Raw genomic sequence first — 14305 nt, 5'->3', positions numbered from 1 at the left:
CGTCTGTGGTTGGTGGCCCTTCGCCTGGCAGCATCCAGAGGGAATTCCTGCAAGAAGCATCTAGAAGGGAGCACCAGGCTTATAAAGACCCCAACAGCCCAAGCCTGGCCCAGTGCTGGCTCTATGGCAAGGACAGTGCACTGCTGGGCAGTTCGTGCAGGAAACAGGGGGCCTGGGTGAGGCTTCCGTTGCCTGGAAGAAGGGAATGCCCTTTCTTCTAAGAAAAACACCATTTGCTCCTAAGCCGCGTGTCCTCGAAGCTACCCCTACCAGGAGGGCGCCTTTTAAAAGTTGCACAAAGGGTCCGAATAGACTCATAATGGCTTTGCCCGGAGAGTGGAAGCATTCTCTGCCCCAAACTCCGAAAGAGCGACCCCCCTCCTTCAGCTCCTACAACCTGAACTCCTGTGTGGCTGAAAAGCCCAAGACGGATTTTCTCGGTAGTCTGGCAAGTAGGACACTGAAGTCAGATGAATTTTATCTAGGAGAGACATTTTAAGGTTTTAAAAATAAACTAAAAAAGAACACAACACAACATAACACGTGCTATTGCTCATAGCAGAACCGTAGGATAAAATTGCCACTCTCCGTTCAGTGCGTGGAGTATTGTGAGTCTCTCTCCACCGTGCTGGGGGCTGCAAGCACCCAGGGGCACAGATCTTTGGGTCCAGTCACAGGCCGGAGGGCCTCTCTCCAGGTGTCCCTCCTGAGTCTATGCTTCGTTGCCCTCTTTTCAGCTTCTGTCTCCGTGTGGAGCTCAAGAGCTTCCCAGGATGCCCTGACAGGTGCCCGTGACCTGGGTTCACCACACTCGTCGCATTTAATTGAGTTTTCCTGTGATGGCTGGAGGCCATGCATTCATCACAATTTCATTGCTTCCCAGTTATTAAATTCATCCTCCAGGCTGGCGTCAGGAAGCAAATGCAGCAGAGTGAACCTGATGGAAAAGAATACATAAGATGGCAGGCTGATGGTCAGGGCTGGGTAGTGGTCCAGGGCAGCTCTGGAAAGTTCTACCGGGTGGCTTGGTGGGGTCTGAGGGCATGACAGAGGCTGCCCTGCTCTTTTGATGGACAGAGAGATGGATGGGTCACTCCGTGAGGCCCCAAGCCCCCCTCCTCTCCCCTTCCCCGCCACCATTTGGCTAAATCTATATGTGGGTAAGGACGAGCAGCAAATTAACCTAAGGGGATATCTGAAGACTGTTTCAAAAACATAACTTTTTTATCTAATGGTGTTAGTATGTACTACTTAATAGGAAATGTGAAAACTGCAGAAAGAAGAAGAAAATTTAAAAGTCATTTGAAAGGAAAACACTCTGGCGTATTTGCATCTAGCATAGCATTTTAAGAAATTTGGGATAAGACCAGGGAGGCTTTTTTCCAGTCTAAATTCTAAGAGGTATGTTAATTGTGAAATTCTCTCTCTCTCTCTCTCTCTCTCTCTTTTGTTAAGTAGGCCCTGCTCTTCGCCATGTGAAGATACAATGAGAAGTCAGCAGTCTTGACACTGAGAAAGGGCTCTCATCAGAACCTGACCACGCTGGCACCCTGACCTTGGACTTCCCGCCTCCAGAACTTAAGAAATAAATGTTTGTTGTTTTTAAGCCACCCAGTCTAGGGTAAGTTGCTATGGCAGCCCAAACGGACTAAGACAACAGTACCTTCCGCTGTCTTTGAATAGAACATTCCTAGCTTCGTCCCGTTGTGTTTAGGTTAAGGCTGTACATTCTTGGCCAGATTGCTGTGCAGGTGATGACCACCTGTCCCTCATTGGTGATGTTAATTTTGAACCCCAAAGTTTTCCCCAATTTTTCCATGGTATAATTACTATTTTTTTTCCTCCCTTCCAACCAGTAAGGAGTCTATGGAAAGTTTCTAAGACTATGCAAACATCGTGCTGGTTGGTCATCAAAATTTCCTCTTAGATTTAGCATCCATGGAAGCTTCTTGCCTGATCCAATCTTTGCAAGAGGGCAGGTGGGATGTAGGAGACCTCAGGGCAGAGAGGTGCCCTTTTGGGGGGCCCAGGGGACAAAGGGAGCCTGGTGTTTTCAGAGAAGCTGAGATGTTTTTGTCTGGCTGCCTTTTCCAGGGTGAGAAGTCAAAAAGGAAGGGATGACACAAGAGCTGAGCAGGGCTCAGCTTACAAAGGGTCTTCCGAGTGATCTGAAGTTCTGCAGGAAAGGGGAGTCACCAAGCAGGGAGAGACCTCCCTGGCCCTGGCTGTGCATGGAGGGTGTGCTGAGGGGGACCAGGCAGGGTGCAGGGGGAGCACATAGGAGGCCCTCCAGGGTCCAAGCTGAAGACAGACTTGTTCACAAAACAAACAGTGAAAGCTCAGGGATCCAGGAGAGCCCAGATAGGGGAGGGCCAGTCAAAGGTTTTCTATCACCTTTCAAGGGCACTTGAAGAGCTGATAGCCTAGACCAGGGGACTTCTGGCAGAACCCAGAAACATCCGTTTTTCTGGGAAACCCTGAGAGTAATAGTTCCTCTCTGGCTAACTTGGTCTCACTGTCAGGGCCCTCGTTCCAAGAACGGGAAGGGATATGTGTGGAGAGGTGGGGTGGCAGTTAATTTCAGGAGAACATAGAACAACAGTGTGGCCAAAGGCATCGCCTCTTCCAGAGGGCAGCTTGTGTGTTTTTGCTCCTGCCAGAGCCTCAGAGCCTCTGGGCACAGGTTCCAGCTCTACTGCTCCCGCTCTGGCTCCCACATGGTGGGTGTGCTCTGGGGGGGTGGGAGGCTGAAGAGGGCAGTGGCCCCCAGAGCCATCCCTGGAGGAAAACATCAGGCTGTGCCTGAGGAGGATGAGATGAGATGGGGGCCGGACACATCAGCTAGAGGACAAGGTGGTTCATTCCTTCCCCCATCTAGGCATCCAGTGGACACGTATTATGCTCCTACTATATGCCAGGCACTGCTGGAGGTGTGAGGGTGCAGCGGTGAGCCGGAGACCCTGTGGGGAGACGGAGGTGGGGAGTTGGAGATAGTACATGGCTGCCCACGGGCCAACACTGTTGAGCCAGGCATCCATCATCGTCCCGTCTCCCCTGGTCTGCTCTGCCTACGGACTGCTACTTCCGGACACGATTGCTCTGAGATTTTACAGATGAACTGTGAGTAAAGGGAACTTTATGGGAAGCCTCAGACAACATCTCACACCATGAGGCGAATGCTTTTGTCCCAAGGAACCTCAAGGCTTGGGATTTGCTTTAGGATATTCCAAATGTCAAGATGTCGCCTGGGCCTTCTGTAACATGACCCAGTCCCCTGGGACAGCAAGGACTCCAGCAGGTGATGGTGGAGGAAAAGTCCAATTTGGCAAGGAGATAGGGTGGGGTGGGCACAACACAAAGCGACCCAAATGCAAAGCCAGTGGTTTCACATCTGCCCGCCATGTCTCCCAGCTCCACGGCCATTACACATTGGTTGTCCCAGTGACTCCATTCACTCAAACATTCTTCGAACACATATTATACTGAAAACACATCCTATGTACGGGGAAGGCTAAAGATTAATAAATAACGAGTAGAACTAGAAGGTACCAACGGGGGCCAGGACGCGGTCCTCCCAGGCCTACCCCAGGGCCACCCGGAGCCAAGCACAGACCAGCCCATGGGTCACTTGTTCTCATGCTACAGCACATGGCTAACAAGTCATGGGATCCCAGACCCCAAATCCTTCAAAGTTGGGGCATTTCTCAGGGCCGTGACTCACCATTGCTGGCGATTTTCGAAATGCACCGATAACACGCCTTCTCCAGACCTCCTGGCATGGTTCTTGCTCACTGACGAAGCTCTGGGGATCAAACATAATTTTTTAGAAAGGTCATGGCAGGCTTTACTCAGCAACTATTAACTGCCTCTGTGTGGGTCATTCGCACCTGCAGGGTGGCCACAGTCAGCCTGGGGTTTGGGGGACTGCTTGTTGGTGTGGCTTTGTTAGCTGTTATCTGGAGGGTGGAGAGAGCACCTCTTATTTCAAGAATAAAGAAATCAAGCTCAGAGAGGGTAAGAGGCTCACCCACTGATGCCCAGCTGGGGACATACAGGGTCTGGGAGCTGAGATGGTAACAGCTATGACTTACTGAGCAGCTGTTCGGTGCCAGCGGCTGTGTTAGCTCTTTCTGTACAACTTCTCATATTTCATCCCCACCATAATCCTGTCTGAGGAGGAGTATTAACTCTGTTTCACAGATGGCGCCTCAAGACTCAGAGAGGTTAAGACTGACCTGTAAAGTCAGAGCCAGCAGCTGGCAGAGCCCACACGGGCCCAGGTACACTGACAGAGCTGGAGCCCTTCTCACTTCCACACACACACACGTAAGTGCTCTCCATTGTAACACCACTCTCCGAGGGCGCCAAGAGAAAGGGTAACCACGGACTTGACCATGGCGGCTTGGTCTGTGACCCAAGAAGCCTATATTCCGTCCTAACTTCATGGTGGGCTTCCTATGGTCTGAGCAAGTTGGTTGACCCCATGAGAAAGAGCTTCCCTTCCTTGGGAGAAATACCATTAATTTTATTTATTTTTTAAAAATGTGTGTATATTTGGGTTTTTTAAAAAAGATTTTTAAGTAATGTCTACACCCAACATGGGGCTTGAACTCACAACCCTGAGATCCAGAATCCCATGCTCTATCGACTGACCAGCCAGGCACCCCAGTGTATTCATTCATTTTAAAATACACAACAAAATCCCAACCAATCAGGTAGGACAGCAAACTGCCCTGCCCAGAATGGGATAGTCCTGTAAAGGCATTAGGTGGAATGGTGGGCGTACCTCTGTTCCTTTGCCCCTAAAGTCTGGTTAGGGGTTAGAGGGCAGTTGTACAATTTTCTACCCGGGAGAAGCTTTTGTTACTTGGTCAAGTTTGGTCTCTGGGAGGGCGGGCTGACCCAGACAGGATACAAAAGACAGGACTCTTAACGGGTCTCCAGAAGCCTGTCCCGAGCGGGCCCCGTTCTGCTGCAAGCACCCTTTGGGATGGGCAAAGTGGGGGAAAGGGGGCGGGAGGTGTTGCTTCTCCTTACATCACGGGGATGGAAGGCACAGCGCAGGCAGTACAGTAAGCGCGGCTGCCACAGCGATGTGTGGTGACAGACGGCGGCTACGACAGCGGAACGGACAGACTTGTGGAATCACTGTGCTGTCCACCTGAAACGAATGTACCATTGTGTGTCAACTGTGCTCACATAAAAAGAAAATGAATGCTAATAAAAAAAAAAAAAGGAAAGGAAAGGAAAGGAAGAAAAGAAAAGAAAAAAGAAAAGAAAAGAAAAGAAAAAAGAAAAGAAAAGAAAAGAAAAAAGAAAACAGAACTCATCATCGCCCGTCGAGCCGGGGTTTGCAGACCAGGGGAGCAGGGCGTGTTGGCGGGGCTACGGCAGCCCTCCTGGGTGGGAAGACTTCCGTGCAGGGCAAACCGGCAGTGACAGGTGGGTCATGGTGGTGCAGGGACAGCGGTGGAATGATGGCGGGGAAGCAGAGCGCGCGGCCCGAAGCTGTTGTTCACTGTGATTTACTCCACTGCCACGCTCAGCACGGGCCTGCTGGCAGGAGGCCACCCAGGCAGGCAGCTCGTTCTCTGGCAGCTTCTCTCTCCCGCTGATCCTCCGCTAACTCGCAGGCAGGCTGATTTAGCCGGCGCTTCCGGCTCCAGGGATTACCATGAGATGTGGGGCTTTCATTCCCGTCACTTTGCCTCCAGGACATGTCACACTCTCGGCCTGGCCGGGAATCTGCAGGGCCCCCCCTTTAGGGCAATTCGGAGTCAGGGTGGGGAGGTCAGTCTCAAACCCGAGGCACAGCACCAGCGCCCTGCTAAGGTCTTTCACATGCGACCTCATCTCACTCCCCCGGCCCCACGAGGCAGGCACGGCCTGTTTTACAGAAAGAACAGAGAGATTCAGACAGTTTGTATGTTCAAAATCGCTCAGCAAGCGAGGGGGAGAGCTGGGATCTGAAATGAGACCTCCATGACTCTGTCTGAAATCTGGTCTCTGTGACTTCCAAGCGCACGGTCTCTTCTCCTTGCCACGGAGCAGGAGGAAGGGCAAGAAAACCTAGAAAGAAAGGTTCCCAGGGCAAGTCGAGGGCTGCAGGGAGGTTGGCCTGCCTTCTCCATCAGTCCCGTGGATGCACAATCTTATCTTCCCAGGTAAGGAGTACTGCCCCCGTTTTACAGACGAGGAAACAGAGGGTCAGAGTGGAGAACTTGCCCAAGGTCACAGAGCTGGATTGGAACTCAGGTATCTGACGGTCTGCCAAACTCAAGATGCCTGCTCTCACTCGGCCAGAACCCACTTTGGTGATTCTGAGCACAGGGCGCAAAGCAGTGGAGCTGAGCACAAGGGCTCCTTGCCCCCCGATCCTACAGCGTGCAGAGCCACATGGTTCCCACACAGCCTTCTGCTGATCCTGACTCTTGATGCTGCCTTTTCAGAAGCAAGTGTGGAAGACGCGTGTGAGTCCCTGTCTTCCTGGCACACGGTAGGTCTTCAACATATATTTGATGATTACATCAACTACTACTATTCAAGTGTCTCTTCACCAGGCTCCACTTTTTCCACAGTATCCTTGCAAAAACCAGCACCTCGGTGTCCTTACGCACAGCAAATCGGGAAGACTGCAGCCGTGAACAAGCAACAGCTTCTTCCCACACCATTTGCTCGGCTTTCTGTGGACAGACATGAAATCGGACCGCCTCTCTGGCCTGATGGGGATCCCCAGGTGCATGCCCTTTGGTTAAATAGAAAGTAGGAAGCAACTGGTGACTGAATGAATTACAGATTGACTGTTGGTGCCCACGCTTATCGAGGTTGCTTACCCCAGGGGTGCCATAGAAGCTAAGCCACTTAAAACCCTATCTAGAAGAACGACTGTCCTGCACCTGAACACGAGCCCATTTATCTAAAAGGCCAAGAGAGGGTCCCAGCTCAGCAGGGCTCCTAACCAGCAGGGACAGTTCCTTTCCTCATCCTTCTGAGGTAAAGAACAGTTGTGTCTCATGCATGACACAAAGCCCCTGCTCTGGGCAAGTCTCGTCATCTGTGTCTGCTGGTGGCCCTGAGGGGAAAGAAGCCCCACTCCCTCTACCCCTGACAGCATTAGAGATCATGTCACCAATCCCTACGTGTCTCTTTTCCTGTCTCAGCTCCAGATGTCCTGCATCACTGCCCTCCCAGACAGCCTTTGGAGTTCTAGAACTTGCGAACTTCACTAACACAGACCCTAGGCACCATGGATGCAGTATGTAAATCACATGGAGAAGCCGATGGAATTTTCTTCTCAGGGGTTGGTGTGGACTTCGTATCTAGCCAGGGGCCATAACATTTTCCTCCTACATCATAGAAGGGAAGTAACAGAGGAAGGAGAAATAAGAGAAAGGTATTCAGACTTGTGTGTGGAGTTGAATGGTTCCTATCATATTCCAGTTTTAAAATCTACAACAGCTCTGTGGAAACCCCCTGTACTTGTCTGTGTCACATCATAACGACACGAACACTTGTACCTTGGGCCACTGAATGGGGTAGGAGGTGTGCGCATTAGTTTCGTGTGAAACTGGAACAGTGTCCGCTACAGGAAATAGCGGAGGTGCACAGAGAAATTTTAAAAGCAAATATCCAAATTGATTGCTCTTTTTTAGTCACTAACTGCAAATAGTGTAGAAACATCAATTTAAAAACCACAGCTATCCTTCTTGGTAACAGTATCGGACCCGACGAAGTGGTGTCCGACAGAACAAACCAACACAAAGTACGGGTATTTAGATCATCTTATAAATGGGGCAATTCTAATTCCCTCCAGCCCTTTTTTTCATAAGCTTGTAAGACGGATGAGAACTAAAAGTGAATGAGGTGCTACTAATTCCGTCATGGCTTCGAGAATGTTCCTGGAGAGATGGGTGGCCGTGACCTTGCAGCTGAGCCCTGGCGGCCAGCCAGAAAGAGAAGACGGAATCCCCACGCACACTCCCAAATGCTGGCCAACAGACTTCATAAACTGTGTTCGACTTCACTCATAAGGAATGACACGTTAATTAGAACAGCTGTGAGCTATCATTTCTCGCTTATCGGCTTGGCAAAGATCAAACAGTTTAGGATTTTAGTGAGAAAGGGAAACAGAGCTAAGGATACATTGTTGGGGTCACTTCTTTGGAGGGCAATTTGGCACAACCTGTCACAACCAGAGTGGGCAGGGTGATGTGTAAAACATGATTTCATTGGCGTAAACATGGCCCACATGCGTGTGCGAATGCAGAGGAGAAGCTCGGAAGCAGACACACCCCCCGTGGGTCACCGCTGCCTCTGGAGAGACGGACCAGGACCACGGGAGGAGGGTCGGAAGAAGGGGCTGGAGGCACCAACGGGAAGGATTCTCATTTCGACTTCATACCCTAATCCTGCCTTACTTTTCTACCCGTGAGCAGGGTTTGCTTTGATAATGCACAAAATTTAAGAAGTATTTTTTGAAAGAAAAAGTGGCGTGAAGGGCATAGATAAGCAGAAACCAGTCACCAGAGTCGAAAAACAAAAAGGGAGACAGGACGTGATGGCGGTGAGGAAGTATTCTGTTTTGGAATATTTCCTTTCAAATTATGAAAGTAAACTAACAGAAAAATTAGGTCACAGGGAAAAGAAAACCATTTGTCATTCTAAACAACCACAGAACACCTAGCCCACCAGCTGTTAGTATTTTGGGGCTTTTTTTTCCAAGTGTGTGTATATGTATTTGTATGTGTGTGTGCACACACGTGCACACATGACTAGAGGGCTGTACTCAGCAGCCATTAAATTCACTCTTCATGTTTTGACATAAGAATTCCTTCTGTTAGGGATGCCTGTGTGGCTCAGTCGGTTAAGTGTCTGCCTTCGGCTCAGGGCATGATCTCAGGGTCCTGGGATCGAGCCCCACATTGGGCTCCCTGCTCTGCGGGGAGCCTGCTTCTCCCTCTCCCTCTGCTGCTCGCCCTGCTTGTGCTCTCTCGCTCTCTCTCTGTCAGATAAATAAATAAAATCTTAAAAAAAAAAGAATTCCTTCTGTTATTATGTGGCCTTTATAACCACCATTTTATTTATTTATTTATTTGTTTATTTATTTATTTATTTATTTATTTATTTTTAAAGATTTTATTTATTTATCCGACAGGATAGAGACAGCCAGAGAGAGAGGGAACACAAGCAGGGGGAGTGGGAGAGGAAGAAGCAGGCTCATAGCGGAGAGCCTGATGTGGGGCTCCATCCCAGAACGCCAGGATCATGCCCTGAGCCGAAGGCAGACGCTTAACTGCTGTGCCACCCAGGCGCCCCCTATAACCACCATTTTAATAGTTCTATCACATTCCACAGGGCCGGCTATACATCCTGCTATACCCTAACCATACCTCGTGCTGGATACTTACTTACAATTTTTTATCATTTTGACTAATCCCAGGAAACACATCTTTCCTTGAAAATTGCTTTTTCCATACATTAGATACTTTCTTAGAATAAATAATTCGATGTGGGATTATTGAATTTAAAATGGTGAGCCATTTTTGGCTTTTGAGATCAAATTAATTTCCAAAAGAGTTGTATCCACTTAGGGTGTCACTAGCAATGCACGAGCGTGCCAGTTTTACCACATGCTAGCCAGCATTCGGTGTTAGAAAGACTAAAGCATTTTTATTATTTTAATAGGTAAAAATGGAATTTAATTATGGTTTTCATTTACATTTTTGTTTACCAGGGGTATTGTACATTCTTTCATTGCTTGGTTTTTGGTTGTTTGTCCCCTTCTGGGAATTATTTTTATGATATTTGATGTGGATTTATTTCAACTCAGAGCAAAAACAAATATCTTTTGAGTGCCAAGTCCCCCCAAAAGCTGCAATTTGAAAACATAGTAGTGAATCTGCTTTTTTATTCACAAAATTCACTGTGTGAGTTTATAGGTTCAAATGAAAGTTCCCCCTATTACAGTGGGAACATGGAAAACCTCACGAAACTCAATGGCATGCTCCCTAGCCCTTTTATTTTTAATTTTTTAAAGATTTTATTTATTTATTTATTTATTTATTTATTTATTTATTTGAGAGAGAGAGTGCACAAGCAGGGGGAGTGGCATAGGGAGAGAGGGAGAAGCAGGCTCCCCGTCAAGTAGGGAGCCCAATGCAGGGCTCAGTCCCAATGTGGGGCTCGGTCCCAGGATCCCAGGACCACGACCTGAGTGGAAGGCAGGTGCTTAACCACCTGAGCCACCCTGAAGTGCCCTCCCTAGTCCTTTTAAACAGAAGCTCTTCTAAGAGCTTCTCAAATACAGCAGATGCTCAACAGAGTGGATCCATGTTAATCTTGGTGATAATGACAATTTTAGTCAATTTCTGAAGTTTCTGAGTACTAAGAAAATGAAAATCCTTCTTACTTGGTAGAGGGTTTTCTTTCTGGTAGAAATCCGAAACAGGCAGAGATTGGGGTGGGGGGGCAGTCCTTTCTAGTGTGAACTAACAGTGACTTGGACGTCCACCCTTATGTACGACAGTGAGAGGATTGATGGCTTGTCTCACATGTGCTTCTGCATCAAGAAGAGTAGTGATAATAGCTCCTGTTGCTTCCTACCCTGGAAGTCGACTGATAATAAAGACAATGAAGAAATTAATTGCTAATGATTGCCAAATGACATTCTTTTTTTTTTTTTTTTTTTTTTTGCCAAATGACATTCTTAACATGCTTTCAATTTTCTGTCCAGTTGGCGTATCTCAGTGGTCCTCAACCAGGGGCAGCTTTGCTCCCCAGGGGCGATGTCTGCAGACATTTTTGACTGCAATGATGGGGGTAGGGGTGGTGGCTAGTGCCTGGTGGACGGAGACCAGGGATGCAGCTCAACATCCTGTAAGGATTAGGGCAGCCCCCACCATAAAGAATGATCTGGTCCAAAATGTCAGTAGGTCTGAGTTTGAGAAGTCCTTTTATATCTGTCTAACATCCCTAATAAATACTGCTTTATTTTAAACCTCTGATTTGTGCCACAATTCAACAGTGAGCCTGTATCTATAGCTGTCTAAGCTTTCTTGACATTTTAGCACTGGGTCAGTGCTGAGCATTACTTAGTTTCATCCCAAAGCTCCAAGGTGAAGCAAAAGCACATCTTTGACTTGGCGATGGTATTTTTAGTGATTTCCTTGGTAAACAGGACTGTTTGTTCCTAAATGAGATGTGATGGGGACCCCAACTCATTGCTTGGTTTTGAGTAACATTAAATGTTAAGCATTAACCATCTCCATCCCTGTCCCTCCAAAGGCAGATGCTAACCAGAATCATTAAATACTTCCAAGAAACGTTTCGGGTGCTCCGGACACAAATCCGTCCTTGTCTGTAGCTCTCCATGCAGTCTATGCTATGCTTCCTCTCCTAACTATTCTATCACATGTGAATTCAGCGGGGGTTACGGCATACCTACTGTGTTCCAGAATGATCCCACCCCCTCCCTATGCGCCCTTCATTGTTCGATTCCTATGAAATGGAAAATGGACTTCCTTTGAACTCGAGGACACTTTTATAATGACCAAAGTCAAAGCCACCTGCTCAGAGACCTAGTAGGCGATCCCCACGCACTGCCCTGTAGTGAGTGAGTTATTTCTAACAGTCCAGCATAACATGCTTTTGCCCTGTAGCTCATTGTTCCTTTGCGATAATTCTCTCCAAGAGAAAAACATTTTCTTAGACTCGTGAAGATTCAGGCTTTCTTTCCCTTCACACAATTAAGAAAAGCACCTCGACAATGCAGTCCTTTCCCTTCCAGGAAGGATAAGTCAGCACATTGCCATCTTCCTCTGAATGATTCTGAGAAACAGCTGCTAGGAGCGTTTCTCGAACTTGAAAGGCTGCACGGGCTGTCCTGACTCACCTTTCGAGCTGACGAAAGAGCCAGATCCAGAACCCGGGCGGAACTCAGCCACGCTGGGGTCCCAGGGGTCCGGGTCTACATCTGTGGGGCCCCTCTTCCCGTGCAGTTCCCCCTCTCTGCCGCACGCTTCTTTCTCTGCTCCTCGCTTCGGATCAGCAACTCCTGGCTTTTGCCTTGGGGGGCGGGTTACCTGCCTTTCTCCCTCCCACGTGGGTAAAAATCACACCCCACCGCCAGCCTTAACTACCTGGAGTGCTGCCCACGGCCGGAAGGGGGCAGCAGACCGATCCCGGGAATCTCGCTCAAGGCGGGTTGCTACATTGCAGAGCTGAGGTTATAATTCAGTGGAATGATACGTTGGTGCTGGAAATATTCCATTTCAGTGCCGTAGCTCTGGTCGGCGGCGCAGGCCTGCCTGAAGAGGCTCTCGTCACTTCTTGCTCTCCCTGCATGCCTGGTGGCACGTGAAGAAGGGTCCAGTGCACAGGCATGGTTTAGTGAAGGGGTGGAGGTCCTCACCGAGGGGCTGAGCACGTGCGAGGCGCCCTCAGTGCTGGAGGGCTGCGTGTAGAAAAGAGATGAAACGTTCAGTGTCACTGCAGATCTGAGACAGAGGGCGGAGTCTGGGGGAGGCAGAAATGTGTCCGCTGTAATGAACTTCCCATTGTCTTCTGTCGGAAGCCGGCGGCTCCCGGAGGCTGTGTTGCCTGTTACAAGCATCGGAAGTTCTCAACTGTTACTTTGTGAAAAGGGTCTGAGACTCTATGAAAATGCAGATTCCTAACCCACCTCTCAAGTTCTGGATCTGTAAGTCTGGGTTTGGGCCCGGAAATCTGTATTTTAGATTCCGCTAAATGTCCAGGGACCACACTCTGAGAAGCAGTGGAATCCCATGACCTTAAAGGCATCCTCCCGACCTGACATGCCAAGTTTTGCGTTGTTGTTTTCATGAAAAAGGCCCGTCTACAAGGGCGAGGCTAAGGTGGGGCAGTGGTTCCGACTGCACAAAGTAGAAGGAGGCACTGCTTTTTAAGGCTGAGCCTGCCCTCGCACAGTCCTGAAAGGGACGTCTCCTCGACTCTTGGGTCCAGTGCCTTTCTCATTTCAGCCTCATTCCGGCCAGGCCACACTCCGGCCCTGAACACAAGCTGACCACTTCACTGCACACGGGGACCTGGTGGAGGAACTGGGCTGCGTCTGGGTCACTTGACTCTTCTGGCAACACTGGGCCACCCCGCCCCCTCAGCAAGTTGAAGTGGGGTGGTTATGAGCAGGGAGGGCAGAGCCTTCAGACTCCCAGACCCCTCCATCAGAGCCCTGAAGAGGGACAGTAGGCCTTTTTGAGGATGTTTCAGCCCAGGGGTCAAGATGGGTAAATTTCAGGTTATGGGCAGTCCTCCTGGGGGTCAGCCTGGGAAGAAAAGTGGCTGGTCTCTCAGTTCTTGCAGGTGCACCTGTAGGCTCAGCAAAGGGTCAGAGAATATTTGCTCTCAAATCAGCCAATCTATATTTATGTATGGAAATGGATTTGTTTTGGAAAAAGCAGGAGTCTTTGGAAAGTGATGATGAGATTCAAAGTCTAAATGATAGTAACAGTGAGAATAGGCTTATCACTTGGGGAGCCTGGGTGGTGCAGTCCACTGAACCTCGGACTCTTGATTTCAGCTCAGGTCGTGATCTCAGGGTCCTGGGATGGAGCCTCCTGTGAGGCTGCACGCTCAGTGGGGAGTCTGCTTGTCCTTCTCCCTCTGCCCTTCCCTGTCCTGCTCATGCCCTATCCCTTTCTCTCTCCCAAACAAATAAATAAGAATAGGCTTATCACTTAAAAGAGGGGATTTAAAATGAGGAATTAGTAGGAGCACCTGGGTGGCTCAGACGGTAAAGTATCTACCTTCAGCTTAGGTCATGATCTTGGGGTCCTGGGATCGAGCCCTGTGTTGGGCTCCCTCTCCCTCTGCCCACCCGCCCCCCACCTCCGCTCATGCTCTCTCTCTCTCTCTCAAATAAATAAAATCTTCAAATAAATAAAATGAAGAATGAGTTACAAAAGTGGAAGGGCTGGCAGAAAAGGCAAAGGGAAGTTTTGGTGGGGCAGGGTAGGCAACTCAGACGTCAGCAGCAGTCCGTGAAGGCAGCTACTGTTGGAAATGAGTGCAAAACCTCTGTTGGAAATGCTGCCAAAGCAAGGCAGGTGCTCTTAGTATCCCCATTTCACAGATGAGTAGAGTGAGGCATGGGAAGATTAAGTAACTACCCAAGGTCACATAGCTCCTGAGTGCGTAATGAATTTAAACGCAGGTAATGTGATCCAGAGCCTGTGCTATTGCCCACTATGCTTATTGCCATATGAATAAAGGCCACACGGGGGGAAATGTTAGTTGAGTTGAGTTAAAAATTAAATTCGGAGTGTAAACT

At 49.0% G+C, this 14305-nt stretch overlaps 1 long non-coding RNA gene across 5 annotated transcripts; it reads right to left on the bottom strand.

Moving 5' to 3' along the window:
- Positions 1-475: 475 nt before the first annotated feature.
- LOC103677628 lies at positions 476-13020 on the bottom strand. 5 transcript variants are annotated; one of them, XR_005832531.1, is made up of 5 exons: positions 12138-13020; positions 5327-5886; positions 5038-5161; positions 3722-3802; positions 476-937 (listed from the first exon to the last, which is right to left on the bottom strand). It is a non-coding gene; the product is annotated as an uncharacterized LOC103677628 (long non-coding RNA). The 5 variants fall into 5 exon arrangements; XR_005832532.1 differs by lacking the exon at positions 12138-13020 and adding an exon at positions 11891-12130; XR_005832533.1 differs by lacking the exon at positions 5327-5886 and having other exon boundaries at positions 12138-13012.
- Between the last annotated feature and the right edge of the window lie 1285 nt (positions 13021-14305).

Source organism: Ursus maritimus, unplaced genomic scaffold, assembly GCF_017311325.1.
Source record: "Ursus maritimus isolate PB19 unplaced genomic scaffold, ASM1731132v1 scaffold_10, whole genome shotgun sequence".
Classification (NCBI taxonomy): domain Eukaryota; kingdom Metazoa; phylum Chordata; class Mammalia; order Carnivora; family Ursidae; genus Ursus; species Ursus maritimus.
The sequence above is the reverse complement of the archived record's forward strand: the minus strand, read 5'-3'. Positions and strand labels throughout refer to the sequence as shown.